Source organism: Cryptotermes secundus, unplaced genomic scaffold (genome assembly GCF_002891405.2).
Source record: "Cryptotermes secundus unplaced genomic scaffold, Csec_1.0 scaffold870, whole genome shotgun sequence".
Taxonomy (NCBI): Eukaryota; Metazoa; Arthropoda; class Insecta; order Blattodea; family Kalotermitidae; genus Cryptotermes; species Cryptotermes secundus.
Genome location: NW_019743163.1, coordinates 841,246 through 847,355, shown reverse-complemented (window position 1 = coordinate 847,355; position 6,110 = coordinate 841,246). Strand labels below are relative to the sequence as shown.

General features: G+C 43.3%; 1 non-coding gene across 1 annotated transcript; it reads right to left on the bottom strand.

The window, feature by feature from the left end:
* Window positions 1–4,834: 4,834 nt before the first annotated feature.
* On the bottom strand, window positions 4,835–4,907 carry Trnar-acg. The gene has a single exon. It is a non-coding gene; the product is annotated as a tRNA-Arg (tRNA).
* Window positions 4,908–6,110: the final 1,203 nt, after the last annotated feature.

Below are 6,110 nucleotides of genomic sequence, written 5' to 3'. Positions count from 1 at the left end.
AGAGATAAAATTACATCAAATACTAACTAAAAAAACAACAGGATGAAAGAAACAATTAAAGCCGGTAAACAAGTTTCAAGTTTTCTAACAACCCCCCCCCCCCGGGAAAAGTTCTGGCAGCGCTAGGAACAGCTGTACCTTCACTTCGTTATTCGCTTTGTTTATACATTATTTGACGGTGTTGTATCAACTGCAGAGTGTATTAAGCTTCTAAAACTATAGGCCTGCAACGACTGTGAATTGTCAGTTTCGAGAGACTTGGGAGTACGTGGCCGTGGCCTATTTTAAGGAATTAGTCTACAGTTCTTCTTGCGGGACTGAAGGAAGACACCGAAACGCTCAACCAGAATAACCGGTCGAAGCCCGGGATATTAACCACCTCAAAAGCGTTTCAGGGTGGCAAGCATGTGGCTCTGACGCAAATACGTAGCTAATTATAACTGAACTGTATCATTATTCGCAATTAACGTGCGCCATTAGCAATTACGAATAAGGATTACCACAACTTACAGAATGGTGATTTTAGTGATGCCAATGATTAATGATCTTCTGCCACCTGATGACTACTTGTTCACTTTACTGTGTAATTTTAATTCCTCTGGACTGAAAAGCAGTAAGCACATGGCCTGTGGTAGGCAATACATCATATGGCCATTAAACTTCCCTCCAAGTCGGTACAGGAGCCGGGACAGCTCAGTCGGTACAGGAGCTGGGACAGCTCAGTCGGTATAGCGACTAGACGACTGAGGGGTCGGACGTCGAGTTCCGATATGGGTAAGAATTTTCTGTTCTCCACGTCGTCCAGACCGGTTGGGTGTCGGCGCGGTTCTTTCCCTTTAGGTAAAGCGGCCGGGGCGTGAAGCTGGCTATTCACCTCCAACTAATGCCGAGGCCATGAATACATAAATCTGTACATTCACACCCCCCATACGTCTTTTTGGCGTAGTGTTTAATTAGTCAAGCACAGGGACAACTTTACCACGTCGGCAGAGCTGAGAGAATTTATCTGCAATCTGAAAGTCAATTCCTCACGTCCTATTCGTGAGGCAAGAGTCACTTAAATTAAGAGAAAGATACTTGGAAATTTCGGTTCGACATACCGGATGTCAGCATTACTCTCACCAAAATTGTTCTCATATACGTTCTCTTCTTCCTTCCTTAAGCAGTAGTGTCTGCTTCTGACTGCCGCTGTTACGTTTTAACGATGACGTTGGCTTTCTTACAGCTTTCATGTAAGCTGCAACGTGGCAAGCGTAATTAGCAAATGGGAAGTTTTCAACACACTAAACAACTTCCAATGCTAAGTAATTGGCCTGCTTGTAGCTTATACTTCAAGAATTAATTGCCGAAACTACATAAGGTCTAACTAGACAGCGCCATAGCTCAAGCGGTTAGTCGCTGGCTTCCCACCGCGGAAGCCCGGGTTCGATCCCGGGGTCTGGTCAAGTGGGATTTGTGGTTGACAAAGTGGCGCTGGGGCAGGTTTTCTCCGAGTACTTCGGTTTCCCCTGCCAATCTTCATTCCACGAATTGCTCCACAATCACCCTCACCTATCATCTAGGGCTGGTACAATAGGCCAGAAGTGGCAGCAGTACAAGGGACTTAGTCCCACCCCACTAGCAATAATAATAAATAATAATGTCTAACTACTCGTAATTCCATGAAGGACAGTCCTTTATAAGAATCTGGCAGTCACCCAGCTGGTTCAGATATTCCCAGCATGTTATGGAACCCCAAGGTTCATTTCCGTGTTGACATATCTAGAGCCAGATGAATCCAGTCCACACCCTCCATCCTATTACTTTAAGATCCATTTTTAGTCTCGTTAGAAAGAAGAGCGAAGCGCTCCCATTTGCTTCGTAATGTCTGTCTGGCTATTCGCATGAGAAAACTGGGCTCACACTTTATGGATTTTCGTGACAGTTCATAACTGCCAAGTTTTGCTGAAATCTGCCGACAAAATTCGGTTTCGATTTAAGTCGGACGAACGTCTTTCGGGGAACTTCGCTCTCTCTCTCTCGCACTCTACTGACGAGAGCACACCGGGGTTGCCATGGGAACAGAGCCGTGGCCATCCCGTTCATTAACTCCACATTAGTTCACGATCCAAACAAAAGATGACGCCACAATCTCACAATCTAACAAGTCGAGGACATCCCCTCTTCTTGGTTTTGCCCATATTTAAATTCAAGGGAGAATAAAAATAAAATAATAAAGCATTTTGCATGCGTAAGTTGCAGAAAATAAATTATGACGGTAAGAACAGAGTGGACGAACAACAAGATGCGACTCAAATGTTACGCTGTACGTACATTTCCTTATCTCGCAGTGTTGCCGTCCCATCTACGCTGAAGCCTTCCAAGTGGTCTTCTTGCTTCAGACTTCTCTACCTAAAAATTTGTACACATTTTTCTCATATTCCATTTGTGCTACATGGCCCGCTCATCTCGAGAGCAGAGCCAACATCAACAACGAACCACCGTGAAAGCCTACGGTCAAGGAACATTCTGACAGTTTTCTTCTGTTTCGGAAAAACGAAATTGACTCCAGGTACTTCTTGGGAACGCAAATCCTGTCTGCAGAGCAATAGAACGAAGATGCCTGTAACACATTTTGCTGCAGACTTTGAGAACTTTTTGAATGTTCTTTTTATTTATAATTTTTTGTTGCGCTGCGCGCCCCGCGCTTCTGAGAAACCACATGACGTCACAGAAGATGTTATCCTAAACTGGTGCCCGACGCGGCTCATTTCCCTCTTGGCGCTGGCGAACAATACACAGTAACAGCCTGTATGGATGCATGTCAGGCGCCACATTACGTAGTGTTAAACACGGGTTTATTATGCATTTTTTGCACTAACTAAACCCATATGAGGCAGCTCGTATCTGTCTGCCTGCAGGTCTCATCTCTTGAACTCCTGAATTAATTTCTTTTATTAAATTTGATGGACCGCCCGTACGGCCTAGAGGTCAGAGTTCCCTGGCTACAGATCCAGAGTTGCCGGGTTCGATTCCCGGTGCTACCAGATTTTCTGAGAAGTAGTGGGTCTTGAACGGGGTCCACTCAGCCTCGTGAGGATAACTTAGGAGCTATTTCAAGGAAATAGCGGCTCCGGTCTAGAAAACCGAGATATCAACGGCCTTGGGGATCCATTGCGTTGTCCACGCGACACCCTCTGTCCGCTAAAGTTGGCACTAACTTCGCCGACAAGCGGCGGTCGCTCGGTCGGTATAGTTCGCTTGAGGCTACAGGCCACGGAGTTTGTTTATTAAATTATTTATTTATATATATATTATATTTGGCGAATTGTATCGTATCAGTCACATATAGCCCATGGTTTATTTGGAGCTCAAATGGAATTTATGGACGTTATCTCCCAAACTGCTAACTGGATTTCGATTAAATATGATACTGCTTCACAATAAAGTTTATTCGGCAAATTTATCTTTGGTCGGTATCGTGTCATATCCAATTATTCCTAACGACTGATCGTAAATTATCAGTTTCTGTTTCTGCTAATTCATTTCACAACAAATTAAATGCATTTTTTTTTAAATTCCTCATATTTAATTTTTTTATTATTCGCTTACAGCTGTGAATAGCGTTACAGAACAAGTTAAAAATTAAAATTAAATTCGTTTAAGTGGGGGGCGGAGTCCAGCTGGGTCCACTCGGCACGTCGGCCACTGATTGGCCTAATGTACCTGCCCCGGGTGATTATGATGATAGAGAATTTGGTGGAATGAAGACTGGCAGGGGAAACCGAAGTACTGGGAGTAAACCTGCCCCAGCGCCACTATGTCGACCACAAATCCCACTTGACCAGACCCGGGCTCGAACCCGGGCCTCCGCGATGGGAAGCCAGCTTAACCACTGACTTTCTTATATTACATTTGGTTAGCATTTCATGACTTGCATAGAGACTTTCCCTCTCTGGTTAGCAACGCACAGTGCAATTAGCACTATATGATTTATAGAGAACTTTTTAGCTGTCTTCTCTCCAGATTTTGTCAAGCACTAGACGGAAGGACCAAGCACCTTACAAAACAAATTCTCATTTCCTCATGCTTTGATTTTCTTCAATTCTGTGCGTAGTTCAAGATGAAATCATTCTCTTCTGCTTCTTTTCGCATTTAGAAACTGCTACTTAACTGGCACATTCTATAAATGAAATTAAACAGCTACAGCCACAATAAAGGAACATTAAAAACTTTATATTATTTGATTACCCCAAGCTTCCCACGTGATCTGAGCGCACTGTAACTCCAGTTCTTCCCATCCTTTTCCTCGAGGTCATTACTTGGGTTGTTTAACCACGTTTTATTAATTATATATGATACATCTTATGAATTATTAAGAATGAAGGCTGGGGAAAGCCATGGAAGACAATGTAAGTAACCGATCTCCGGATCGAGATTCGAATTCAGGATTTCCCGCGTACGCATCCACACGCATCCCAACAGGGCTATACCGTGATGATGGATTGCAAACCTTCTGTGAAGGGCCAATCATCTACTTTCCTTTTACTATGTGCTAGTTTAATCGACACGGATGACCTGGACCACATGGAAAACACCGCGCCCATCAGTTATATTGTTACGTGTGTATTCGTTACCGCGGGAACGTATTTACCGAGCAGTTACTAAGCAACGGCCGTCTCTTGTGGCTCCGCTAGTCTCGGTTGTTAGCGGGAACACACAGCAAGTCGATCTCATAAGATCATTTCTTTTCTTCACCCCCAAAAATAAGGACAGTACGTTAAAAAGCAATATAAAATCGTAACTATACGAACCAATAAACAAATATTACTAAAGTATGAAGTAAAAAAAATTTCGACCCTGCCAGGATTCGAACCTGGAATCTTCTGATCCGTAGTCAGACGCGTTATCCGTTGCGCCACAGGGCCATGAACACCGACAGACTACAACACATTTTATATTTCGGCATGCATAGCTGATCCCGGGATGAAAGCAAATGTTAAATTGTAACACGTTATTGTGAAGACATGCATACAATATCCGTCTCGACGGACTAACGAAACCACGAACATTTGCTTCCAGAACACGAAGCAGAGGTGGTAGCCACGACAGCAGATTGTAACAGTGGTTCGCGGGCCACATGAAGTCCACGATTTCTTCTCGACATACGAAAATTGCACCCATCACACAAATGTCCTCGCTTCCACGGATTTTGCGATAATATGTTTGTCTGTCTGTCCACGTAACAACGAACACGTGTAAGCCTTTCACGTTGTTTTAAGACCTGCATCGGAATTCAGGTCTGCCGTTCAGCATATGTGAAAACAACCAACAGTTTAAGTTATGGGTTCGAACCTCGGAGCAACTGTTTGGATATTTTATGTATTACCATATTCTAAATGGAAAGTCGGACAGAAAATGGCAAAAAAAATATGTTTGCTTACATGAATGAAAGCCTGTAGAGCCGAAGCAAATAGATCGTCCTAGTTTAGAAGTACGGCACGGTATACTCGACACTAATGCAAGAGAAATAAAAGGAACTTCGACAGACAATAATACATAATTTATTAGTTAACAGATAATTGTTATTTAACATCAGAAGCCAGACAGCTTTCTGGTTTAAATCTCTGTTCAATTTAACAACACTGAGACCAAACAGAGTTGCCAAAACTGATGGAAATTCTTAAGTTGAAAGCATAAAACTTAAAACAAGAAGTTCCGGGAAGAAGTACTCGCTTACTTTCCTTCCATACGTTACGGGCCGCATGGTAAACAACGCGTCCAACAATTCTTCTATTGTTGCGTGTTCATTCGTTGCAGAGGGAACGTGTTTACCGAGCTGTTACTTGGCGATGATAGGGGGGGCTACATATAAAAACTCACCATGGCTACCAGACAGACGCTGCGCGCAGAAACCCGAGAGTTGGAAGACCTAATTACCAATCCGTTGCGTAGCAATGATATCATCTCGGCGATTCTCTGCAGTATTGCGGTTTTCAAGGGTCATATCACATGTCAAATCTATGTTTATTCAATGGTGAATTTTGGTATTGCCTCTGTTGTGCCTTTGGGAGGTTAATGGAGCAGTCCTAATGCTAATAATTCATGAATATGCATGCAAGAAGTGAAGC